This window comes from Mus musculus, chromosome 15 (assembly GCF_000001635.26).
Source record: "Mus musculus strain C57BL/6J chromosome 15, GRCm38.p6 C57BL/6J".
In the NCBI taxonomy this organism is placed as follows: domain Eukaryota; kingdom Metazoa; phylum Chordata; class Mammalia; order Rodentia; family Muridae; genus Mus; species Mus musculus.
In genome coordinates this window covers 12,698,586-12,725,744 of record NC_000081.6, presented here as the reverse complement: position 1 = coordinate 12,725,744, position 27,159 = coordinate 12,698,586, and the positions used below count along the sequence as shown (strand labels likewise).

The following is a 27,159-nucleotide window of genomic DNA, read 5'->3' as shown; positions in this document are numbered from 1 at the left end:
CTCCCTTCTTCCCTCTGTTCCTCCCTTCCTTTCCTCTCTCTCTTCTCTTTCTTCTCTCTTCTCTCTCTCCCTCCCCCCCCTCTCTCTGACACGTAGCCCAGGCTGGCCTCAAACTCAGAATTCTGCTCCAGACTGGAATTAGAGACATATGCCACCATGCTCAGCTCAGATGATATTTCTACACTTGGTCCTTTAAAATCTATCTGGAACCCAACCAGCTCTCAGAACTCTGCTCTTCCAAGTTCTCCTTATCTCTCAACTGGGCTATTTTAGGAGATTCCCAATTGCCGCCCCCCCACCCCCATAGTCTCAATGGAGCATCCCGAATGATTCTAGTAAAATATAAAGCATTCCATGTCCCTGCTCTGCTCAGAGTAAAAGCCTGCTCACTCCACGGCCACCAGGCCCTCACTGGTGCTTCCCCACAATGTCCCTCCCCTCTCTGGCTTGGTCTGTCGACTCTTTCTGCCAGCTCTAGCCATACTTGCAGGATTGTGTCTTAGGGCTATGATGTTATTCTCTCTAGAATATTCTTCTATCAGACAACTGAGTTCTCCCCTCACTTTCTCCAAGTCTTGATACAAATAACCCCATTGTTGAAGTCTTTTGTGCCTACTCAATGCTATCCTGAGGTTTCTGGCCTCCATTTCCTGGACTTTATATATCTCTATCTCTATCTCTATATCTATTCTCTACCTATCTATTAACATATATATTCAGTATATATGTCACTGACTTAATTGCCTTATCTGCCTACCGATTGCGATGTAAGGCTGATGATGTTATATTTCTGGAGGGGGAGTTCTGTTTGGCTCCCTGCTATCTCACCAACCTTTGGAAAAATGCTTGGCTAGTAGCAGGCACTCAGGAAATATTAGTTGAGAGAATGAATTAGAATCAGTGGTGTTTTTAATTTAAATACTGGTGCTCCAGGGACTGTGATTTAATTGGCACAAGGTGCAACCCAAGCCCTCATCTTTCCTGAAGGCTCCCTCGGTGATTCCACTGTGGAGCCCGGGTTGCCAACCACGTTTGTAATCTGAACTCTGGTTTGGTTGGGTTTTTTATTTTTTATTTTATTTTTTATTTTTTTCCTCCTTCTTCTTGGAGTTTTACATCTGTGGCATATGCTGTTATATTCTTAGAAAATCCATTCATCTCAAAACGTAAATTGCAGTGAGTGGTTCTAATAAAACTGGTGCTATGTAGGGGAGCATATTAGGGTTTTAATTGGAACATCCTATTAAAGTGAGTTCTGGACATTCATCTCTGTATAACCTTGGCTGAACTTGGACTGGGAGGAACGAGCCCTACATTACAATGTTCTCAGTGAGCTTTCCAACTTAACCTTAGACTTCTTCTTTTTCTTTTTTCTTTCTTTCTTTCTTTCTTTCTTTCTTTCTTTCTTTCTTTCTTTCTTTCTTTCTTTCTTTCTTTCTTTTTTTTTTTAAGAGAAGATAATTGATGCTGGCTATTTATCAACTCTGTTTGCCTGAGTGAACTATACACATTTTCAGCCCCTACCCTGTGTCCACCTGCCCACCGTCTATTTCTCGAAGCTCAGGAGAAGGTTTACCTTCCTTCCTTCCCTGCCTGGCAGTTCCTTCTAGGATGGTTGGCTTAGTCACATGGTACCCAGCTCCCGATGTGTAGCAGGTGAGCCCCCCACATCTTGTCTTCTGTTGTTCCTTTTCCTTCTTCCTCTCAGACTAGACTATATTTTCTCTAGGGACACCAGGCCATTTTGCTGGACCTTTTTGAGTCCCTAGTGGTGGGCAGTAAGCAGATACTGATGGATTGCCTAACTAGTCCTGTTTACTGGATGGACAACATTATCTAAGGGAGGTTGCCTAGGGGAAAGGATGCCACATCCTTCGTAATGAGGGATGATCCCCTTCTTAAAACCCTGGCATCTTCTACTCTGGTTCATCATTGATCTATATCATTCTTATTTTATCATTTTTTTAAGAAAAGATTATTCTTCTCTCATATAATACATCCCAACTGCAACCTCCCCTCCTAGTCCCCCACGCCCACTCCCACCCCAACCAGCCTCACACCACCCCTCAGCCCTAGATTTACTGTCCCTCCATTTCCCTTCAGAAAAGAGCAGGTCTCCCAGGGATATCAATGGAACACAACATAACAAGATGCAATAAGACTAGGCACAAGCCCTCGTATCAGGGCTGGGCCAAGCAACCCAGTAGGAGGAAGAGGGTCCCAAGAGCAGGCAAAAGGGACTCATTTAAGGAGATTTAAAACCTCAGGATTTCAGTATCCTGTTTGAAAACCTGCTCAAGAAAGCTCAGACATCAACACATTTGGCCTTAATTCCAAAATCAGATGCAGTGAGATAGAATTGTAATTGCATTTTAGGCCTGCTAAGAAGACTTGGCCAAACAGGTCAATGGGGCCTTTTTAGGGTCCATCTATTTATAGTCTAAACAGCTTTCTTTTCTTTTCTTTTCTTTTCTTTTTTTTTAAGCTGTGTGCTTTAAGATTTATATTTGTTTTATGTATATGAGTGTTTTGTCTGCATGTGTGTCTGCAAACCAAAGGAGGGCCCGTGGAGTTATAGTTGTAGATGGTTGTGAGCCACTATGTGGGTGCTAGGCATTGAACCTGGGACCTCTGAAAGAGCAGCCAGTGCTCTTAACCACAGAACCATCTCTCCAGCCTCCTAGGTTACTCTTCAACTACAGCTACATTATCTGGGTGACATTCTTCATTTCAACAGCCTGAGCGAGTAGATAACCTGATATTCTAGAGTTGGAGGAAGGTCTGAAACTAAGCCCTTAACACCTTTGTGTCCTTTTGAAGCCCTGGTTTAAGAGAAAGTGATATCACGGTGAGACAGGAAACTTTACAAAGCTATGAAATGCTGTACAGTGATCTCCATCTGTTTGGAAGTGGATGAATAAGAAACAGTAAAGAAAAGGGTATTGTATCTTACCAGAAGGGGAAAGGTTACCAGACCAGCTCATCACAGGGGTGCTGCTGTTGGTCCAGACTTTACAGCTAGGGGGTCGTTGATATCTTTGTCTTTTCATTGTTTTGTCTAAGACAGGGTCTTGCTGTGTAACCTAGGTTAGTCTCAAACTTGACATCCTCCTGCCTCTCCTATTGGAGTACTTGGATCCCAGTCATGTGTCAGCGCACCCAGCCTTTGGAATAGCTTCATAGGCAGAATAGAGCAACAGTGCCGAGCCTGCAGTAGCCACAGAAGCAGGGGGAGATCTCCAGGTGACAAGCTGTGTACCCAAAAGGACAGAAGGATTGGTGTCCACCCAGAGAGAGGGTTCCAGAGAGCAAGAGTCAGGCACAGCTCTGCCACTGGCGTCACCCTCTTCTCTTCCCACATTTTTACCAACAACCTGAGAAAAGGCGTGGGTGACATGTTTATCCCATTTGCTCATGACCCAGATCTGAGAAGCACAGTGACCTCATTTCGCTCCAAGAACCAGAATGAAAACAGAGGCCAAGCCTCATTGAAGTCAGCCAAGGGCTCGAGTGAAGATCCTGCACTCAGTTGGATCTGAAAAGGCCAACTGCACTTATTATGGGATGGCCAGGAGCCTGTCCTAACAGCAGCCTTTGTGGGAGGGGTTTAGTGTTTCAGTATGTGTGCCTCTTAAATGAGGGCAGTCCTAGGTGTGTGGGGCCAAGAACACAGCACAGAGTTCTGCCCTAGTGTTCCATATCCAGCCTGTGCTGCCTGGGGGACATGAGGTAGAAAGTGACATATCCAGACAAAAGACCCAAAGTAAAGGGGTCCAGAGGGAGAGATTTCCAGGAGAGAAAGTGGCTGTCTTCCAGCTCCTTCCCCCTTTCCAGCCTGTTCCCTGTGACCTGTCACTTCATCAGCTTCTTGGCTAGTATCTCACACGTGTTCTTCCCTTCCCAGGTCTTCCAATGTCTCTACACCAAGTTCAGCCACCTGCGTTTTCTGCCTTTGTGGTCTGACAGCTAAACATTCCTATGGAAGGAAACCAAAACCAACAAGCAAACAACCCAACTACCTTAGCTGGCTATTGGGATGTATGCCTGAAATCCCAGCACTTGAGAGACAGAGGCAGGAGGATCCTGACAGGGTCCAGGCCAGCATGGTCTCCAGATACCAAAAATCCAACTAAAGCCAGATCCACTCAGTGACTTGCACTGGTATAGCATAAATCTCTAAAGTCATCAGACATACAGACCGATGTTGTGACTGGACGGTCTGTCCCTGGACCCTACTAGTAACCACACCAATAACACCAACCCTAACTCTTGCCTCCCCTTTGCCTCCTACCAGTGCCTTCTCCTTGCCTTTTGGGAAAGAACATTATGGTAGTGTGGTCTCCAGAGAGAGAAGTGGTAGAAATACCCACCCCCAATGGTTTGCTCTTATCACAGATTACGAATTTTCACACCCAGCCCAAGTGCCTTCCTTTCTATCTCCTTGCACCAGATCATGGTTTGAGGGTGGGGGGAACTGTCTCTGGCTTCACTCAGGATTGCTGATGGCTAATGAGGATTATCTTTTTAGCCTTTCTGTGTCAATGGGAGTTTCCTCTACCACCACTCTTTAATTAAGACTGCTTTGCCCTGTATCCATAATCACCAAGTCACTTGAAAAATTGGTCCCTCTTGGCTGTCCCCGAGTCCCCAGTCTCTCATTAATTCCTCAGTACACTATGATGTCTGATTTCTGGCCCACACGCTAGTGGAATGCCCTCACCGCATCAACCTGTGGGGACCAATCCCTAGTCTACTTCAGCTTCTCAACGCCACCGTCTCTCAGTCTCCATTCCCCAGGATTTGCTGATGCCTCTTGGTCTGTGGACCTCCTTCGCCTCCTCCACCTCTGCCTGAGCCCTTCCAATGAAGCTCTCAGTGAATTCTTGCAACAGTCTTTAGAAGCCCAGTGCATTGTTGGAGATAGGATCTTTTTATGTAGTCCAAGACAGCATAAACTCATAACCCTCCAGCCTCAACCTCCTACTTACTAAGATTGTAGGCACATACCACCATGCCTGGCTTCTGTTCCTTGTTTTGATTGAATTCTGTGCTTCCCACCCCCCCCGCCCCCAGTCTCTGCCTGCCCCCTTATAACACCAGCAATCTGAGGCTAATCTTCAAAGTGTATCCCTATCTCTGGACCAATCACTCCAACATCTGTCCCATCCACACAGCCTCTAAGCTCCAACCTGCCTGTTATCTCTATCTGGGCAACCCTGACTCCTCTAAAGTATTATGACCCAAACTACATTTATCACATTCCACCCTCAAATCGTTCCTCTTCCTCTGTTCCCTAGGTTGGCCAACACCCAGATTACACATCACCCCTCTAAATGAGAAATCTAGACTCATCCCTCATCTCTTTATTGTTATTCTCCAAACTTTGACTTGACTGATTTAAGCAGTAATCCATTGTGTGGTCAACTAAATAAAGTATCGCAGAGTGGCTTTACTGTATAAGACTTGGATTTTCAGTTTAAAAGAGAGAACAAAGGTCAGAATATTGAAGTTAAGGGCTGAAGAAGCAATCCCATGTTGGGAATTTTTTTCTTTCTATTCTGTCTTCCATGAAGACATGGAGAGCTTGGCAATTGCCTTTTCCTGTAGGCACCAAGCAGGGACTGGTGGACTCACATCCCAGTATTAGACTCTGTAGCATCTAGTAGCTCCTCTACCTCGGAACTCACTGCAGCACCGAATCACCCCCCTCTGTCAATGTTGTCTCTATACCACTTTATCCTGACTTCTGAACAGATTGCTAGACTTCTCAACAGATAAAGAGTCCCAGTCTTAGAGACAAGAACTTTTTCTAAGGCAATCCAGCTGAGTAATAGCCTGCCACTGGAGACCTGCTATTCCCAAGGCCCACTCCTCTTAGGAAGCCACTGGCTTCTATTTGGCCGTAAAGATAAACTTCAGTTCAACTGAATACAGTTGGTTGTGCTTCCTCCTTGGTACAATTAAACCTTTGAGGATAATAGAAAGAAGCAATTCCGTGATTTGGAGCTTAAATTTGGAACCTGAGTTCTCCTTAAAGGGGGCCCTGTGGTTACTGTATGCAACTCTTCCCTCCATTTCTGTAAACACTCAGTGCAGTTTTCTTTATAGACTACCGCATCTATTTTCCAGAGGCACTGGAGAAACACGTGAGGAGGGGTTGGTGAACCCCTAGCTTTACTTGGAAAAGGGTTTTAATTAAATGCAGGTCCTAGCATCAGAAGAGTCTGGCTGTGGCTGAATGTTTGTGGTGAGATTGATGCGGTGCATCCTAGGTCTTCCTTTATAAGCTGGTAAAAAAAAAAGAAAATGAGAGTGTATACTGGAAAGATTTCAAGTATAGAAAAGAATATATATGTGCACACACGCATACACACATATATACACACACATGCATACATGTGCACATATGTACACATACAAATATTTACCTCCTTTTTATTTTTTTGCCTGTAGACATTTTTTGTTCTTTTTGACCAGACATTGTACTGGCAGGACACAGATGCCTGATTTAAATAGCATATAAGCAGCAACCTTGGAGACAGCATAGGACAGTAACCAGGAGAAAGGACAAAGGGGGCAGTCTGGCTCAGAAATCAAGGCTGTCGAGGCTGGACTCTCACGGGTCAGCTGTGAGTATCTATTTCCATAACCCTCATTAGTGGCTCTTCTCAGCACTCAAGGAGAACCTACCTTTCACAGAGTCTAAGCGCGCAGTCACTCACTCGGCTTCCTTCACCGGATCCTAACGTTACCGTTGCAGTCTGCGGAGAGCTCGCTCAGCCTGTGGGCCGGAGGGACTGCCGCGGCCCAAGTAATTAAAGTTTGCAATAATGCCTCCCCCTAAAGATAGATAGAAATAACTAGCTCCTCCATCTCTCCCTTCCCCGGAAGCCCAGGTGGAAAGTGTCAAGTGGAGCAGGGGTGGGTGGGCAGGGACGGCTGGTGGAGGAATTGGGTGGGAACAGGGACGAAAGTCTGGAGTGGATAGCCGCAGCCCTGGTCTCTCATCTAGACACATATCCTGTCTGTCTGTCTGTCTGTCTGTCTGTCTGTCTGTCTGTCTGTCTAGATTTGGCCCTACTTACCTCACCTCACTTTCAGGGGGAATCCATGGTTCATTAGTAATTCCCAAAACTTCGTTTCTGGTTTACAAAGGAAAGGGAGAGAGAGAGAGAGAGAAAAAAAAGTGGCTGGGTGTGTCAGCACAGGTAGGCTTGTAGAGAGCCAGGAGTTCAAGGTTATCTTTAACTATGGAGTGTTTGAGGCCAGCCTGGGTTTAATCACCCTTGTTTCAAAACTAAAATAAGAGAAGAAAATGTCCTGGCCAGGAGAGGTAGCTTATATATTCCTGTAATTCCCGCCTGTGAGGGGAATTCAAGACCCGGTGTCCAAACACCAGCAGAACCTGAGTAAGCAGGGCGTGGAGGTCCTGCGTCCTCAGCACTTGAAAGGAGGCAGGAGGATCAGGTTACGTAAGAAGTGTGAGCTGAGTCTGGACTACTCTGCCTCAAACAACAACAAACAAAGTTTGTTTTGCCATAATCTTCACACTGCCCACTTTAGTCCTCTTGGGCTACTTTGTCAAAGTACTATAAATGATGTGGCTTATAAACTACACAGAGATGTATTTCTGGCAGTTCTGGCCCAGGAGACGTTCAGATCAAGTTGCCAGGAGACTCAGTTGTTCATGCTAGCTCATAGATGGAGGTGTTGGTTTGCTCATTGTAGAATGGAGCAGGCTGGTCTGTTTCCTGGGGTCTTTCAGAGAAGAGCTGTGATTATTGGGAGTGTTTAGCTGTTAGAACCCAGTCATGCCCAAAAAGGTCCACTTCTATCTGTACAATGGGGCTAGATTTTTCCATAAGGCAGTTTTTAATTCAGTTCCTCAAGTTGTGCTGACCCTCAACCAACAAGTTAGTCTTTTGCTATCCCATAACTGTAATTCTATTACTATTATAAGATATAATGTGATAGGTAACCCCCCACCCCCCAGGAGTCACGACCCATAGGTTGAGAACCACTGCCGTAATGACTTATAGGAGAGCCACAGGCATTCAGACCTTAGCGCTGCTATTTGTTGGAGATGGTCCACTCCCTGCCTGTCTCATGACTAAAGACTCAGTCACATGGGTACTGGCTTGGACTGCATTAGGCCTGGATGAATAAGTTCCTCTAAACTAAGCTGCTCACAAAACTACTCCATTTCTGTTAGGAATAAGTTCTATGGATAGTAAAAGATTTTACAAGGTGTGGGGAAAAAAACAAAAACCCAGTTCCTTTTCACTAAAGCTTTCTCCCTCAGACTTCAGAGGTTATCTATTCTAACTTTAGGTTCCTTACATGAACAAATCAAAGTGAGGCAGCTTTCCAAAGGTCATAGAGCAAAGACGTCCTGTGAGACGTTTTCCCACTGCCCCCGATGGCAAAACACTTGGCACTCGGCGTTTAAAAGAAAATTATCGTTTCATTTCCAAGGGGTCTATTTTTAAGCAAGAAATTCATTCACCTTGGAATTTTTTTTTTTTAAGGAGAAGAAAAAAAATAAACAAGTGCCCCGGTTTGTCCTTTTAAGCCAATTTAAAACGTGTGCCTGCTCTGCTGTGGAAACTGGCAGGCAGGCATCCTGCAGACAAACTGTTCTGGTCGGTGCTGGTGACTTATCCCAAATGCCGATCTGACTCATGGGTGAGATCATGAGAAATCTGGACTATTTTTCTGGATGGCTTTTTCTTTTCTCTTCCAATTTTCTTTTTCGGTATTTGTGGTGTGTGATACCCATGCCGGGTAGCGGAGCCTTGAAAGGACAGTTTCTAGGATGGGCTCTGCTGTCCTAGGAATCGGAGCTAGCCAGAGTAGGAGTAGCCAGGACCCATGTGTACGTGCACTCATGTGTGTGTGTGTGCATGTGCACACATACATGAGTGCATGGTGGTGAATTTCTGTGAAGTTTTGTTTCCTGGGATTTGAGTCCTACTCGTAAAATGTGGACTGTTCTCATTCAACAAATACTCATTTAAGGGCTGGTAAGATGCCTCTGTGTATAAAATGCTCACTGGGCAAGAATGAGGACCTGTCTTGCTATCTCAGGACTATTAAAAGCTCACTGTGAAGGCATACATGTATTCCTAGGACTGGGAGCAGAGGTGGGGACACCAAGGACCCACTGATCAGCCAGTCTATCTGAAGCAGGTGCAACGAGAGACCTTGTCTCAAAAACTAAGGTGGAGAATGAGTTAGGAAACACCCAACGTCAACCCGTGGCCTCCACATGCTAGCAAACATGTGTGTACACACAGATGGGCACATGTATACTCCACCCGCATTGCTTATTTAATAAATGCACTTCTCCATGTTGGGACATTTGGGCAACTCCTACCCGAGTTAAATCAGTAAACAGTCCCTACTCTGTTGTGTTAGGGTATCAATAGGTGTGGTGACCACGCCACCACCGAGTCTCAGGGTGGTTTATGTGACCCGAACATGACAACAATGATTTCTCTTCCACAGGGTAACTGGAACAGGAGCTCTTGATGGCAGATGGATCCTCCCTGAAGAGGAATTCAAAGACCAGGGTCGTTTTTTCTGTCTTCCTTTCTCAGGGTTGTAAGTATTTTGCCTCTCACTATTGGAAGGAACAAAAGATGGTGCTGCGATGTCACACCTGTCTCTGAGCTGCATTGGCTTGGAGCCAGTACCCAGTATATGGCCCCTGCTTAGATGCAAGTGGGTTAGGAAATGCAGTCTGTGATGGGTCCATAAGCCCATAAAAGATGCTTTTGCTGCATAAAAGGGAACATCTGGACTGCAGGAACATGTAGAACCTGCTGATTCTGCCATTGAGCTCTTACGATGTACTTGAGGGACTACCAACATGAAGAGAGGTACCTCAGGTGGGTCTGCAGGGGAGTTATCACTTGGTCCTTCCTGAACTTGATTTCAGTTCTCTAGGATGCTTCTTTGTTCTTTGTGTCTTTTTCAATATAGTACCCACCCTCTTGGGTCTCTGACCTTCCTCCCATCCCACCTATTTCTTTTGCTGTGAAGAGAGAGATACCATGTTCAAGGCAACACTTATAAAGAAAACATTTAGTTGGGGCTGGCTGAGAGTTTCAGGGGTTAGTATTAAACTCTTATCATTAAGGCAGCATTAAGGCTGACACGGTACTGGAGAAGGAGCTGAGAATTCTACATCTTGATTCCCAGGCAGCAGAAGGGGACTGTGAGTCACACTGGGCACAGCTTGGGCATTTATAACCTCAAAGCCTGCCTCCATAGTGACACACCTACTCCAACAAGGCCACTCATCCTAATAGTGTTGCTCCCTGGGGGCCAAGCATTTAAATACATGAGTCTATGGGGACCTTTCCTATCCAAAACACCCACACCACCTGTCCCTCCTCTGCAAACTCAACATTTATCCCACTGGGGGATGAGTGTGGGATACATTTCTTCCAGAATCCTTTCTTGGACCCAGTTCACAGTTGTGTGTTCTAGCCATCTCTCAAGGCAAACTATAGTTTCTTGTGCTTATGAAATGGAAATTTTATGTGTTATAAACTTCATGACTCAGAAGACAGAGGCAAGAAAGCCTTAAGATTATGGGGAAGAGTGGCTTTGTGCCTTTCAGCCAGTGGGGGAGAGCTGTGAAGAGTTAGGTCAGGCTACTTTAGCATTCGTGAGCCAACACTTCTAGTCCTTGGTTTCATGAGTTGGTTGGGAAGGCTCACTTCTAGAGAGTAAGACAGGAGATGTTGTGCATGCTGGTTAAGGGATGCAGTGTTTCCATGGGAAAAGAGGTGCTGTTCTGTAGTGTGTTCTCAGCTTAGGGGCCAGAAGGAGTTATTTACCCAGCCAGCCTCAGTCTGGCATTAAAACGAAGGGCAAAGTATGGAATCCTCCAGGGCCAAGGTGATCTTGGAATGTATCGTCATGTTCCAATGGCCGTTGACCTTGCAAAAAGGCTTTGATGTGGGATATAAGAAATGAACATGATTCCACAGACGAACTTACCTCCTTACTCAAAAACTCTTTTCTTCTAATTATTTTTAATGATCTTCAGGAGAAGTGCTTTTTGCAGTTCTTTGACAAGTTCGTACATGCAAGTGCCTGCTGATCCTGCATTTACAAGGTGGTGGCTGCTTTTACTGGTTAGGTTACCACTAGAGTTACCTAAAAATAGACCAGTGAACTGTGCTCAAAAAAACTTGGCAGAATCCATTTGGAAAGAGGCAGGGTGATTTGCTATTGGCTCTCTGCAGTCTGAAGGCTTGGCTCTCTGAAGCCACTGTCTGGTTGTACCAGAAGAGATCAGTCTTGCTATGAAGACAATCACAGAAGCCATCGAGGACAAAATACCAGAGATAGGAGGTAAATCTTTAAGGTTGAGCATGCTGAACCATTCTTGATGAGCACCATTTGCAAACCTTCAGTCTCTTGACCACCCAGGCAGTCCAGGCTCACATCTTTATTTGTGTGTGCTAAATATCAACAGAGTCTCTACTGTGTGCCTGGGGAGTCCGACCCCAAGCTTCTGGCCCTCAAGGCAGTCACATTTGGGGCGTGGAAATGAAGCCAATGAAAGCATTGGCCGTAATGCTGGGGAGCCAAAGGCAAGTTAAGGACTAGGTAGCATGGAGGGACTGCCGAGAGGGAAGGCTACTCTGAGAACGGGACATTGGTGCAAAGGCTGGGATAATGAGAAGTCAGATAAGCACTGATTGCTGGGAAGACAGAGCCAGAGAGAAAAGACAAAAATCTCAAGGACCAAGGTTAGGGGGAAAAAAGTAGAATATTCCTTCACACAAACTACAGTTGTCCTCCCCAGTCTTCCTTCTCATAGAAGCAGGCTTCTTCATCACCATAGCAGTCTTCCCCTTTACCACGATAGTCCTCCCCATAATTCTGTCATTCTTCCTAGTTACAGCAGAAAGTCAGTGCATCCCTCCTCCCCATCACTGCAACAGTCCTCCCCGACTTTCCATCCATCTTTCCACTTACCCTATTAGTCCTCCCTATTTCTCTGGTCTTCCTGTTCTATCTTCCCCATCACTACAGCAGTCCTCCCTCTCATACAGTCGGTCCTGCCCCGTCTCTGTGATCATTCTTTAAGGGCAGGTAATGCATCCCTAGAAGGCAGGAGCTATGAGCTAGAGGTACTTATGTGGCACTGCTCTGGTTTGGAAGATAAAAGGGAGGACTGTGGAACAATTTGTGTTGTCTATCAAATTGACTTTCTCGTTGCTCTAACACATGCAACTCTGGAGGTCTGCTGTCTGGTCTTTCCACGGAATTTCTTTTTGATGTAAAGGGAGAATTGATGTGCACAGCCAACCTTGATGAGCACAGCCAACCTTGGTGGCCACACCCAACCTTGGTAGCCACACCCAACCTTGAGTCCCTGTTTACAGACAACTGTTTGGAAGCTGGCAGAGCATCAGACAGTCCTCTGTTCCCTCAAACCCTGGGTGCTGCCCACCCCAGGCATGCATGCTCTGCCTGTGGGTGCTCTGACTTTCATCAGGATCAGTTGGGGTTCATGTCCCATTGTACAGCAACCTTGACCATTGCCCGGAAAAGCCATCAGATTTTTTTTTTCTAGTTAAGAGCAGCACTGTTGTTAATAAATCTGTCAGCACCATTTGCCTTTGCTGGGACTTGATGGCACATTTGCATGTTGGGATCATCAGAGTCTGGATCTCCTGCTGTTTCTACTGTCATAAAGAGATAGTGATAACCGTGGCGAGGGCTATGTTCTGGAGCTGAGAGTAGATGAGCTTTGAAAACATCAATCCTGTTTGCAGGCAAATGTGGCTAACGACAGACTAGGGAAAACAAAAATAATCCGAACTCTGCAGCAAATGCTTCGTTGTTTCCTAAGGCTTGCTCCTTAATGAAGTGTAGTAGGGAATGAAGGATGAATGAGAAAGGCAAGAGCTCACTAGAGACAAAGGTAGACATGGTTAAGAGAGCTAATATTCTCATTGTTATTGTTAGCCTAATAAAACCAAGATCAGGCCAACCAAGGCAAGTGGACAGTACTGACTCCTCCCTGACATGGGCCTAGGGCTCCATCACAGGGCATGCCCTTGTCTGTGGGCCACTAGGGACTCAAACCTCCACTTGACTGGGTTTGCCCAGAAGACATTTGATGATATCTGGAAACAGTAGTACTACCTGTGCTGGAGTATTTATGAGTAGATGCCAAATATGCTACTGGCTCTCTGTAGTATACAAGATGGCTGCCATGAGCCCAAATAACCCACCATCCTTTGTCAGCAGCAGGGAGACTAAGGGCTGCCCATCAGGCCCTGTTTCCCTGACCTAACCTTCAGTACAGACTGCTTTTCTTTCATGGAAGAGAACTATGAAGGCCCGAGAAATGGTCTGCCACTCATACAAACATCACAGAGAGGCCTGTGGTAGAGGAAGTGACTTTTCTAAGTCCTTATTGCTTTCTTAGTCACAGTGCAGGCTGAATGAACTAGAAAAACTATCGGTAAGAGCTTTTGCCAAAAGGGAGGGGCTCCTAGGGAGAAGGCTCAGTTGGCTTAGTGCTTGCACCACGAGCCTAAGAACCTGAGTTTAAATTCAGAAGCTATATAAACAGCAGAGGGTGGTGTCTGTTTGTGACCCCAGGGCTGGGGAGGTAGAGATAGGTGGGTGCCTGAGCGTGGCCGGTGGCCTAGCTCACTTGATAGCTCCAGGCCAATGAGAGACTGACTTAAAAAGCAAATGGCAGTTCCCAATAAACAGTACTCAAAGTTGGTATCGGCTTCCGTGTGTACATGTTTGTGTGTGTGTTAGTAGGCAGATGTGTGCAAACACACACACACACACACACACACGTGCTTACAATACTCGTCTTGAGGCATGAAGCTTTATGCATTCTACTCTTAGATTATCCCATCATGCATACGGTAACTGGCTGCTGCGAGTCTTTCATGTCGCTGGAGTTCAGCATCCATCAGTCACCTAATAAGCGTGGAGGTTGCCTAACATGGGCAATGAAATAATAACAACAATGATGTTAAAAATCATTTGTTGTAGGTTTATTCTTAGATGGGACTCAGTGTTGAATCCTCTAATAAGTCTGGCATCATTACACCCTCCCCAGAGTTCTGCAGGCACGGCTTTACAGGTAACAAATCTGAACCTCCACGATATCAGGAACATACCAAGCTAGACTTCACTCCATGGCCTATTAGACTCCAGAGCTGGTGCCCCTAGCCACTGAGGTGTTCTGTATGAAAATTAGAAATGTAGTTGTTAGTGTAGGTACAAGACTAGGCTGTTTTACATGTGTTTTGATCATAAATCAAGGACAAGACATGTAGATGTGTTCTCCTGGCCTCTTCTGTCACTGAAGTGGTAATGGGCTTTACTAGTTTGACTGATTGCTGTTGTGTTTGGATTTTAGAGGGACTTCTAACTTCTATACACACTTGGTGTGTGTGTGTGTGTGTGTGTGTGTGTGTGTGTGTGTGTATGTGCATTCACTATGTCAGAATATGTGTGACTAAACACTGGGTTTTGTTGTTAGTTTTTGTTTGTTTGTTTGTTTGTTTTTCAAGACAGGGTTTCTCTGTTTAGGCCTGGCTATCCTGGAACTTGCTCTGTAGACCAGGCTGGCCTTGCCTCTGCCTCCCAAGTGCTGGGATTAAAGGCATATGCAGTCACTGCCCACCTTGAACACTGGGTTTTTAGTGGTGAGTGGTAATGCTTGTCTTCCTTTGGTTGCTGACAGCAGAGCAGTCGAGGCTCTGGAACAGGAACTGTGAGAAATGGGAGGTGAGGTAGGGAGAGAGGAGATGGGTCTGAAACATACCTCAGAGTTGCCCTGCTATGATGCACGAACTCCAGGTTATACACCACTGAGTCTTACCCTCATTCTCTCACTGTGTGCACACTGCTTCAGGGGGGCATTCACTCTCTCTCCCCACCCCAGGCTGCAGAGGTCGCTGGAGAGAATAACGAACCCCAGATCACATTTGGTAGCTATGGCCTGGCGATCTTCAGAAGAGAGGCTAAGATCCACCCTTTCTGCTACAGTTCTGGACTCACAGTCACGTAGCAAGGAGAAGGAACGAAGCTCACAGATCAGTGGGACAATAAGAAAATTAGTACAGAGACTGCAGAAAGGAAAGAAAAAGATAATGGCTCAGTTAGGGAAAGTTAAAGAAGGCCTTGCTGAGGAGGTGCCATTGAAGGACCAAGAAGTATCTCTACCACTGCCCGTTCTCTCATCTAGGACAGCACACAAAATACTGTAGAGTATTTTATGAGTGCTTTTTCCCATGGGTTATCATGCCCAGTTTCTCTTGTGGTCAGCAGGAGAACCTGAGCCCAGAGTGCTGGGGCTCCCAGCAACACCCCCAACCCCAATCCATCAATCTAAACTTATGTAGTAAAGAGTCTTGTGTGTCAGTTCCAGGACCCTGCATGTCCAATGGAGTCTGCCCTTCTTCAGATCTGGATGGCAGCTGTCACTGATGGAACCTGGCCAAGCCTGGGCTTCCTGACAGCCATCCCTGGACAGGTGCTCCTGGCTTACACAACTGCTTCTAAAGTCCTAGAAGAACAAAGACACGCATGTAGTTCACCCAGAATTCTGGGGCTGACTGGGAGGCTCTAGTCTTGCAGTCGCAGGTCCTGTGCCTTTCTTTCGGTAGTGATGGTGGGGTGCTGTTCTTCAGCCCCTCATGTGGCTGAAGAACATAAGACAAACATGATAACATAAGGCTCTGGGGCCACCTGTCATTTTTCTCCTGGATTTGTTCTCTTTCCACAGGATCCTCACCTTGGACTAGAGTGACCTCTGGAGCAGATGATTGCTCCCTTGCTCCCATGATTTTTTTGAGACAGGGTTGGTCTTAGTTTTCTGTTGTGTTGATAAGACACCATGACCAAGACAACTTATAACAAAACAAAACAAGTGTTTAATGTGGCTCATGACTTCAGAGGGTTAGAGTCCATGATGGTAGAATAGAGGAACAGCTTGATCCACAGTCACTGTCGGGGGGGTGGGGAGAGAGAGAGAGAGAGATAGAGAGAGAGAGAGAGAGAGAGAGAGAGAGAGCACTAGCTAGCTAATGGGGAGACTTTTGAAAGTTCAAAGCCCACCCGAGTGACACACCTTTTCTAAAAAATGGCCACACCTCCTAATCCTTCCCAAACAATTCAACATCTGGGGACCACATTTTCAAATATATGAGCCTGTAGGGGCCATTCTCACTAGAACATTAGAACATCATTGTATATCTCAAGCTAGCCTTAGATTGGCAGGATTAGATCTGCTCTTCTGCTTCAGGATCCTGAGCCCCAGGGTTATAAATATGAACGAATATACCATTGCAGAGTTGTCTATGATTACCTTGGGCTCTACACACCAGGACTATATCCCTGTGGGGACACTCACAGTATCTTCAGCCAAATACCCTGGAAGGTAAGGAAAAAAAAATTAGCCACCTTGAGAATGCCTAACCTAGCTGTTCTAGAAGTCAGCTTCTCAGGCTTTGATATCCATGTGGCTCAGCTGGGAACCTTGTTCAAATGCAGGCAGGAATTCAGTAGGCTGGGTCCTTTTCTGTTGATCTCCTGGTACTTACTGCGGGCGGGCGCTGCAGGTTGGTTGGTCCATGCTCCGAGGAGAGGCCGACACTGGTGAGTGGACATCACTTGCAGGATCTAAGGCTCAGAGGTGTCTGTGGAAGAACTGGGAACTTATTTAATCCCCCAGGTTCCCTCCAACTTCCCCAGATGGAGGACATCTGAGGCCATTCTCTCCAGTTCCCCACCCCCTCCAGCTGGGTGCCTCTCTCTTGCCCTGGGATGGGTAAGCTTTCCTCCAGGAGTGACAGTACATCTGTTTTCCTTTGATGCCCTTAAGGACCTCACTAGGACCTTCTGAGACTCCAGAAAACCCTATTTGCTTGTTTGAGTCTTACTTTGTCTTTCTCTCTCCCTCCCTCCCTCCCTCTCTCTCTCTCTCTCTCTCTCTCACTGTTTGTTTTGTTTCGTTTTGTTTTTTTTTTATTAAGGGGAATATAGGAGGGAGCTTCCTTGAGGAAGAGGAGAAGCACAGGTGTTTGGCCTGAGCTCTGGGGAGGTCTAGAGAATCTCTGTGACCATGGAGAGCATTGGGAAAGCCAGAGGAGCTGCCACAATTATGCAACAGAATGGGGGAAGACTTGAAGCAGATGGGACAGGAGGGGAGGGCCCATTTTACATACCACTGAACCCCAGGAATTCTGCTAATGGAACTCTTTTCAGCCTTCTAGAAACGCTGTCACTTTGCCCATTGTTATTTTTAGCCATTGTCTGTTTCCTATTGTTAGGAGCAGTAGGCATTCTTGGGAGACCTTTTCTGTGTGCTTTAGCAAGAAGGTCTGAGGTAGTGTGGAGAAAAAGAAGTGGCTTCTGCTCTGAGGAAGTCCCACAAGAAAGCACTCTGGTGTAGGGAGAGAAGGGGGCCTAGTCTCAAAGATGAGTGGCCAGGTCTCTGACTGAAGCTGACTGGTACCTGTGCTCACTGGCTCTGTGGACTATGCTTTCTCCTTACTGTTTCTATAGAACAGTGTATCCCAAATTCTAAACTGCAAATTGGTGTGCAGTTATCTCTGTAAGTTATCTCTTAGGAAGGATACAGAAGGTGAGTTCTAAGAATGTATGAATGGGATGGAAAGGAGGGAGATTGGTTGGTTTTGTGGGTTTTTTGTTTTTTAAGGTTTTATTTATTTTATGTATGTGAGTACACTGTCACTGTCCTCAGACACACCAGAAAAGGGCATCAGATCACATTTCTGGGGTTGTGAGTCACCATGTGGGTGCTGGGAATTGAACTCAGGACTTCTGGAAGAGCAGTCAATGCTCTTAACCACTGAGCCATCTCTCCAGCCAGGAGATTGGTTGGTACTGAGAATTGAAGGCTTGTTTCCTGTGTTGAAACCCTACTCCCCAACATGATGATATTCAGAGGGAAGGTCTTTGGGAGGACCAGGGCATGAGTGGGACAGGAGGACAGAGCCCACACGAGGGCATTGTTGATGATAAGTGAAGACATGGGGAAATCTGTTTCCTTCCCTCTCCCTTCTCCACCAGTGTGGACATACTGAAGAGGCAGGCAGGGTTTTTATCAAGAACCAGATCTGTCGCCCTTTGACCCTGGACCTCCAGACTTCAGAGCTGGAAGAGCTGCCTTTCTGTTGTTCTTCAGTGACTCGGTCTATGGGACTGCTCTGTGAGTCAACTTGTATGGATTAAGTAGGCAGGAGGAAGACAGATCTATGGGCTTCTAAATGCCAGCGAATAGGTACCACCCAGCGCTCACGAGTTAGGCTGTTGAGAAATGAGGAGAAGAAAATGAACACAATGAACTTTTTCTTACTGCTACATAACTGTTTTACAAAGCAGTGCTGTGGGCGCTCCTTTCCTGCTCGGAGGCGATTAAGCTATGTAAGTATGATGTCACTCAGTTATATTTATTTAGTATCTTTGATGCAAAAAAACCCCTCTGAAATAGTCTTAAATTTTTTTATTGGCTTGCAGAATCCAGATGTGTCAAAACCTTGGCACTGGGAAATTAGAAAACTGGACGGGAGAGATAAGGAGGATATGGACTTAGGGGTTAGCAGCAGGAAGGAAGGGCCCTGAAGGAGGGAAGGATAGGCTTTGTGACAGCCTCTTTGTGGCTGCCTCTGAGTATGGGTGTCCCAGTGATGACAGGAACTTTTAGAAAATGTACAAGTTGTGGAAGGAGTGGATCTGGTGACAGATGGAACATCTGGGAACCATATCATAACATTAATGGCTGCCGTCTGTCGAGGATGCAGGACTGTGAGCCCCATCTCTAAAATTTCGTTTATTCAGTGTGGCAACCCTTTGAGGTTGGTGATGGTGTTGTCTCAGGGTTACAAATGAGGCCAGAAAGAAGTAAGGTGACAGTGTCCTCTTATTGAGCAAGGCAGATGTGGGTGAGGGGGCATATGGGACTTTGGGAACCTAGGCACTAGGTCACCCTTCTGTTAGGTCAGTGTCTGTGGGAGAACTTGATTCTGGGCTTGAGTGAGATCTCTCTGTGACAGAAATGGAAAGAAGGCATATGGTGATAGGCTTTGTCCTCTCCCTTGGTGACACAGATATAAGCCAGATTAGAGCAGATTAAAAGTAGATAAAGGTAGGTTTATCAGGAGGCAGCTCTCAGGTGAGTTCACTGATCCTATGGAGAACAGTCAGTGAAGCCACATATCCAGGCTAAAGCAAGGGTGTTTTATGGATCCTGGGCACACGGTGATGACGTTTGATCTAGGCGCTGGAATTGTGTCCATACATGGCTAAAACCAAAGCCCCTGGACGGGCACTTTTGGGTGGGTTGTGGGAAACTCAGGAGACGTGGAGTGGTAACTTGTTAGCCCGTAGTTTTCTCTGTGTGGGTGGGGTTGGGAGGAGGGAGGAAGGGGTTTCCTAGCTGGTGCGGGCGATGAGCAAGGGTTCAGCCAATATAAGGCAAAGTCTAAAAGTATTTGGTTAGAGCCTTCAGACACTATCTTGTCACCTACCAGACAATCTCATCAAAGGAAAAAGCAGAGAGCTTTGACTAGCCAGAGAGCAGTGTTTTGTTTTGTTTTGTTGTTTTGTTTTTGTTTTTGTTTTTGTTTTTAGAGACAGAGTTTCTCTGTATAGCCCTGGCTGTCCTGGAACTCACTCTGTAGACCAGGCTGGCCTCGAACTCAGAAATCAGCCTGCCTCTGCCTCCCAAGTGTTGGACACACACACACAGGGACAGTGCTCTGCCGGTGATTTTGAGAATATCCCAGGTGGATGGCATGATTGATTAGAGCTAAAAGCAGTTAAAAACAGTTAAAAACAGTTTCCAGTGCCGGTAAGGACCATGTTACAGTCAAGCCCAAGGTTGTTTGGGCAGATAGGAATGTCCTGCCTTTTCTGGTCTTGTGGGCTTCAGAGAGCTCTGGGAAGAAAATCATGAGGAAGTATGTTCATATAATGAAATAGTACTCAGCAATTAAAAAGGTTAGTATGTGAAACAATATGGACCAATCTCAGAATAGTTATCCCAAGTCGAAGAAGTCAAACAGAATGGGTCTTTTCAGTGTGCTCTCATTTGATTGAATAAGGTTCTAGAAAATGCATGCTTGAGCCTGCAAGATGATGCTGCAGTTAAAGATGCTTGCTGCTAACCTTGAAAATTTAGTCATTGGAAGGAGAACACTGACTCGTGCAGTTGTGCTCTGATCTCTACAGGTGCACCATGATACCCTCTCCCCCAAATAAATAAACATTTTTAAACATGCAAACTAACCTTTGGGGAGAAGAAACAGGCAAGCATTTCCTGAGAGATGGGGATAGAATGACACAAGGGAGAGAGAGAGAGACAGACAGACAGACAGACAGAGACAGAGAGTCAGAGAGACAGAGAGACAGAGAGGACATAGAGAACTTTCATGGTGTAGATGGTTCATGGGTTTGCTCATTGTCTTCATGACAGTTGCATTGATATATATGTACACATACCCAAAAACATACATCTACATAGAAGTTGGATTATGGTGGTGCACATCTGTCTGTAATCCCAACTCTTTGGAAGGCTGAGAAAGGAGGACACAAGTTCAAGGCCAGCTAGGGCAGCTTAGTGAGAACCTGAAAGAAGTAAAAGGGAAGGAAAGAAGGGGAAAGGAGAGGAAGAAGCTGTCCTGGTTAGGATTTCTGGAGTTGAGATAAAGCACCGTGGTCAAAAGCAGTCTGGGCAGGGAAGGGTTTATTTCTGCTTACACGTCCTCGTCACAGACCATCAGTGAAGAAAGTCAAAGCAGGAACTCAAGGCAGGGACCTGGAGGCAGGGATTGATGCAGAGGCCGTGAAGGACCACTGCCTATTGGCTTTTACTCCTTGCGGTTTACTCAGCCTGCTTTCTTATACCACCCAGGACTACCTGCCTAGGGGTGACAGCACTCGCAATGGAACGAACCCCCTCATACCTACTAATAATTAAGAAAATGCTCCACAGGCTTGCCCACAGACCCATCTGCTGGACATATTTTCTCAGCTGAGTTTCTCCCTCTTCTAAAATGACCCGAGCCTATATCAAGCTGACCTAAACATCAGCCAGCACAGGACCTGAGAGAGGGAATCAGTCGTGGGATACTTGGCGTAGCATGCACACGGCCCTTCAATCCATGAGTGCATAAAGGAAAGAAAAAGAACACACATCAAGTTGCATAGTTTAAGTTCACTTTTTGCACACCAATGGCACCTCAGTAGAGCTCTTTATAAAAACCCAAACATGCCATGGGGGAGGGGGACTCAGCAGTGGGCATCCCCCCAAGACCTGCTGTGAGTTAATGTTTGGATTCTGAGGGGTTACCCATGCAGAGGCCTGGAAGGTCGGAGGAGAGGCTGGGCAGGAGGAAAAGCAATCTAGGGAAGAAGGGTTTCTTTTCCTTACACTTCCACATCACAGTTTATCCCAGGACAGGGCAGAAAATCCCTAGGTTCACTAGCCTAGGGCAGGCAGCCCTTAAACAGCCCTTAAGAATTGTCCTGAGTTGTGGTTGGGATCCTCGAATTTATCCTCCGACAGTGGAGGCAGCTCCTGAGACCATTCGGGACTGTGCCTGAAGGCTGTGTGTGCAGCGGGGCTTCTGGGCTGAGGGTATCAGTTGGAACGTGGTCTGAGTGGGTCTTCACAACACTCTGGTGTCCAGACAGTGCTGTATCTCTTACTTCCGTTCTTTGTATTTTATCAGAAGGATTAGATGGGAGTCCATTCCCACTTGGTAAATCTCACAACTTCCTGTTAGTCACTCAGTGATGTCAATAAATGTTGTCCTGTCAGACTGTTTGGGAAAGGGTGACATGGGAAAGGTGGTTGTATGGCTTCTGAGCCATCCTTCATTTAGCTAGCCAAGGAACTCTCTCTCTCTCTCTCTCTCTCTCTCTCTCTCTCTCTCTCTCTCTCTCTCTGGTATGGGGGGAGGAGAAGGCGGTGTGAGAGCAGGCTTGCCTTTTTATCAAATTTCACCCTCTAAGATTTCAGTTACAGTTAACTTCTTACTGAACATGGTAGTATTTATCTTGGGTTTTTTTAGGTGGGAGGGAGGGAAGAGGAGGAGGAGGAGGAGGAGGAGAGAGAGCTCACATTCACATAGCTTTTAGTGTAGTTATTTGTTAAAATTGCTCTGTTCTTAGTTACTACTGTGTCCAATGTCCAATGTATATTCCTCTTTATCAGAGGCATGTGTATGTATGTGTGTATGTATGTATGTATGTATGTATGTATAGGAAACTGTATTAACTGTTTGCTACCATCTCCAAGGAATGGCCGACTTGTAGATTCAGGAGATTGCTTCATTTCTCATGGTGCAGACTTACTGTTAAGATGGCAGGGGTGGGGCAATGGGCTATGCACAGACAGCCTGGTCTCCAGCTTAGGTCTTGAACCCCGGTGGGACCCAGTGGGTGGTAATTTCCACCAACATGGGACAGAAGGCGTTCAATCATGTCTACTGGACCCCTGGCTCCTGTTGAAGTTACTGCCCCCTCAGTCCCCACAGGGGAGGTCTATGGCTATCAGTCACGCAGATAGTGTCCCATGCTTCTGGCATTCTGGCTAGATTCTACCCCCACAGTTACCTGACTATAGCCAGGTATGCTCCTCCCCACAGTTACCTAGCAACAGCAAGGTAGCCCAGCCCACTATAAGAGGGGCTGCTTGGCCCGACCTCTCACTCTCTCAAGCTTTCACCTTTCTTACTCTCTAGCCCTCTTTCTCTCCTTCCCTTCCCCCCTCTCTCCACGTGGCCATGGCCAGCCTCTCCCTCTCTCTTTCTCCCTTCTCTCCTTTCTCCCTGCCTTTCTACAATAAAGCTCTAAAACTATAGACTGTCTCTGTTCATCAAGGCCTGCTGTGCTTGAATGATGGGATACGCTTTCTCCTAATAAGCCTCGTCTAACCTCCCGCCAGAAGACCTTCCTATGCTGCAGCCACAGACGACCGGACGGGACCGGACTAAGGACTCTCACCTGTGTGGGAACCACCCAGCACCCCACTCTCCCCCTACCCTTTCCTTCTTTCATCCCTGGCGCTGAGTGCTGCCCCAGGGCCCCTATTCTGTTCTCAGCTCCTCCACTGTATCCAGTGTGGGATGCCAGAGGCTAAGAACCTGGTACCTGGGGCTGCCCTTTGTCCACCACCTGCCATGTGGGCTCAGTGGCTTAACACAGCCAGATGCCCACCTGGGGCCGTGTGGAAAGTGTGCACAGTCCTCCCACATCCTGAACTCTGGCAGGACACGGGTTCTCTCCCACTCCCCTCTTTCCCACACACCCATGGCATTGCAGGCAGGTACCTCTCCTCTTTTCTTAACTGAAAGTCCACAATAGACTGGCACAGATTCCAGAATTTCCGGTGGAAAACAAACTGTTTGTTTTCATTTTTTGCAAAGCAGCTTATGCCTGAAGACATTTCCAGCAGCGCATGCTTTCGAACGTCTCCCTCTTAGAAACAGGGTTTTAGAAAGCAGGCTCAGGTGGCTTGGCTTTCCCCCGTGAGACGTTTTCCCTGAGCATCACTCCGATGCTCTGCAGAATCCTGTGGGCTGCTATGAGCTGAATAGCATAGTTTGCCTGGTATCCAGCAAGCATTGTTCCCCGTGTCTCAAACATACTAGCTCATTTAACTTGTTCTTTCCAACAAGCATATATGGAATAAGTATCTTTTAAGAAATGAGCAAGAACAACCTCTGACTTATACACTATAAGTTTGGAGAATCAGATATTTATACACACTAAGCCATTGTTTAATCTGCCTTCAAGGAATGAGTATCAGAAATTTTGAAGACTCCCTTCTGATTGTCTCAGCCCCTGTAATACCAAACCTGCATAAACTAAGGCTCTTTAAATTTATCCTCAAGGTGTCTAGGGAATCCCTGAACTTACAGAGGAACATGGGATTTGTCCAACTTTGTCAAGTCTTTGAATAGCATGGCTTCCCCAAATGTTCAGCTCCAGGAGTTTTAAATGCATTTTCTTTTTCCTCTTGCCCTGGTATCAGACATAGGATCATTGTATGTTTCTGATGTGTTTCATCTTTCAGAAATGATTTAGAAAACTCTGGAAGTCCCCATTCTTCCTTTCAGTCTTCCTTGTGTACAGAGTTAAGAGTAGCTGTCTCTGAAAAGCCAAAGGAGGTGGGCCAGGAAGAACAGGACCCCAGTGGAGGTCGGCTGGAAGAACGGGGCCCCAATGGAGGTGGGCGGAGAACAGGACCACAAGGTGGTTTGCCCATGGCAGGCCGTCTGTTGTCTGTATAATGAAATTCCTGAAGCTGGTTTTTCTGCAGAAAAGAGCTTTATTCATCCCGCAGTTTTGAAGGTTCAAGGGTATGACATTGGCATCGGCTCTGCCCTGGTATGGACTGTATGGCATCTCTGTAGTGACAGTGCTTCCAGGAAGCAATAATTGAACGGCGGAAGAGGGAGCCAGGCATGACCCAGCAGCCCGTTTTACTCTTTTAGAACAACTTACGCTAAGAAAAATTAACTCGGGAAACCACGAGCCCTTGGACACGACCTTAATCCCATCCAGCGACAGTGTTCTTGGAGCCCTAACTAAGCATCTCTCAACATTGTCCTTCTCTTACCAGCACCACACTGAGAACTAAGCTCCCAGCATGTAAACCTTTGAGGGACAAAACCACCTTTATATGGTAGCACTCTCCATCACCAGGGTCATAGGGGGCTGCTATGATGGCGACATTAGCTTCCCTTTCCAGAAAAGGTTCTTGTCAGATAGGAAGTAAGGAGGGCGCGGGGGGGGGGGGGGGGGAAGCATTTGTTTTGTAAACATTGCAAGAGGAAAAAAAACCTCTATCCAAATCCATCTTTCAGATCAGAGAAAAAATAGTTCTGGGTCCAAAAATAAAATCTCGGAGCCCCACTGCTACTGGGAGGTAAGACTGAGCTGAGTGTGGGATTCGGTCACTGGAGAGTTTGGGAGGAAGGTTAATTTTCAGAGGCAAGCCAGTCGAGCGAGGGGCTGAGACCAACCTGCATCCTGCTCTGGGGTGTGTGGCCAGACCCTAGTGGTGAACAAGTGCCAGCCAGAAACAAGTGACTCGTCAGCCTGGCCTGCCAGCCTTCTGCCTGGACATGTGAGCTTAATTACTCTGCTGCTCTCTGGAAGCAATGCTGGCTCGACCTTGAAATCTCTGAGCAGGAGCCAGGCCCTGCTGGGTTTGTAAATGCCTCCCGTTGTAGGTACAGTTTGGCAGTGCCCGGTTGGGTAGCTTGTCTCCTGCGGTTCTAAGAGATGCCTCATAGCAACGGTCTTGGTTGTGCCTCTTTTACCAGCCTGGGCTTCTCAGATAATGACAGAGAATGTTGATGACGCCTTTGGAGGATCGGCCAAATCTAAATTTCTTCCTTGGGCCTTCTTATGCTCAAGGTGGACCCTGTAGACTATTTGCCACTGTATCAAGCTACTCCTTGGGTGGAAAATTAGTTTTGTTTTCTTTACCACGTGATTAACATTAAGAGCTTAGGAAAGTTAGACTATTGATACTTAATGACAGCTGTTTTATTTGTCATGAATTTTTTATTCTGAAATTATTTATTTTAGGTTTACAGAAAACTTACACGCAGATATCAAGAGTTAGTCTTGGTCCCATTCTGTTTAGTTATGTATTGACTCACCTTTGTGGTACTGGGGATCAGATGCAGGGCTTTGCTGTGGTAGGCTTAGTGCTATGCCACTGAACCACCCCTCTAAGGAGTGCTTCCACTGTGGTTAATATATATGTGGACAGTATACCTGTCAGAGCTGAAGACTGGTCTTGGTGCAGTTTTCTAAACTAAATCCCCCTACTTGGTGCAGATTGCTTGACTGTCCTTTATCTGTTCTAGGATCTGATCCAGGATCCCACAGAGCTCTTTGTAGTATCACAGCTTAATCTCAGAGTTTCTTACCTCGGGGCACTAAAAAGACAACACAGAGTGACTAGATTGCAGCTCCTCTTGCAGGAGGATACATCTTTACAATAACAATTAAGTAACAGTCGGAACTTGACTACCGGCTGTCAGTTTTTGAGCAGCCCTTGACTTTGCCATTGGACTAATGGTCCAGGTTCAGTTTGATGCAGCCACTTCTGAAGTATTAACTTTATTCCCTCAACACCCAAAACTCTGAGTTTCGCTTCTTTCACGGCATATCTAGTTCTCACATATGGACATTTCAGGTTTCTGTTATATGTGCACATGTGTCTATGTGCGCCTGTGTCTCCACACCTGTCCCTACTTGCCTTTCCTGCCATATTGAATGGCAAAAATGCCTTGTGGTTTCTCAGACATGGAGAACTCTTCACAGGCTAGTCACTATAATAAAAGGTTTACCTGTAGAAAAGCTAGATTAGACATCATTTTTATGATATTTGCAAGCTGATTTTAGCAGCTGTTCTTATCCCGGGTGTTTTGGGTCATGCTTTTGAGGAACTGAAGCATCTTTATGTAAAAACCTCAGCTTGCCCAAGCTAGCTTCTCTAAAGACAAGCAAATTTAAGAGTGAGCACGGTAGAGAGGTGTTCACACCAACTAAATATATTGGAGTAACATAGTTTAGATTCCTTTACCAGATGTAGAGAATGCTTAATATAGGACCGAAAGAAGGGTATAATTTTTTTTGAAACACCATATTCTTTTTTTCTCTCTAAGACCCACAGAGATAATTATATGATTGGAAAATTATTCCCAGGAGGCAAGTTTAAAGGAGGAGAGGAGAGCAAGGAGTGAGAAGATGGCCTGCTCTTTCCGTGTAGATCAGAGGTTCTCAGCCTTCCTAACACCTTTAATCCAGTTCTTCATGTTGTGGTGACCCCCCCCCCAAAGTTATTTTCATTGCTACTTCATAATTAATCTTGCTATTGTTATGAATTGAAATGTAAATATCTGATATGTGACCCCTGTGAAAGGGTCGTTTGACTCCCAAAGGGGTCGTGACCCACATTTTGAGAACCACTGTTGCGGGGAGAGGCACGTGCACAGTGCTGCCAGCATCTTGGTCAGTCCTGATCATGACAGAGGCCAGCCTTTGTCTGAAAAGCTTTCAGGTCTGTGATCAGTTTTAAGTTTGAGTATGTAAGGCTGATGCTAATAA

The 27,159-nt window shown here is 46.2% G+C and overlaps 1 protein-coding gene across 7 annotated transcripts in view; it reads left to right on the top strand.

Annotated features, from left to right (window-relative positions):
• The window catches only part of Pdzd2 (PDZ domain containing 2), a 380,258-nt gene that overhangs the window by 14,224 nt on the left and 338,875 nt on the right, over positions 1 to 27,159 (top strand). For 6 of the 7 annotated variants that reach the window (XM_006520165.4, XM_006520167.3, XM_006520166.3 and 3 more), the window contains exon 2: positions 9,508 to 9,603. The exons of the other annotated variant lie outside the window; for it this stretch is intronic. The gene's annotated coding sequence lies outside the window, so the exon portion shown is untranslated. The remainder of the gene's footprint in view (positions 1 to 9,507; positions 9,604 to 27,159) is intronic. 7 annotated transcript variants of the gene reach the window in all.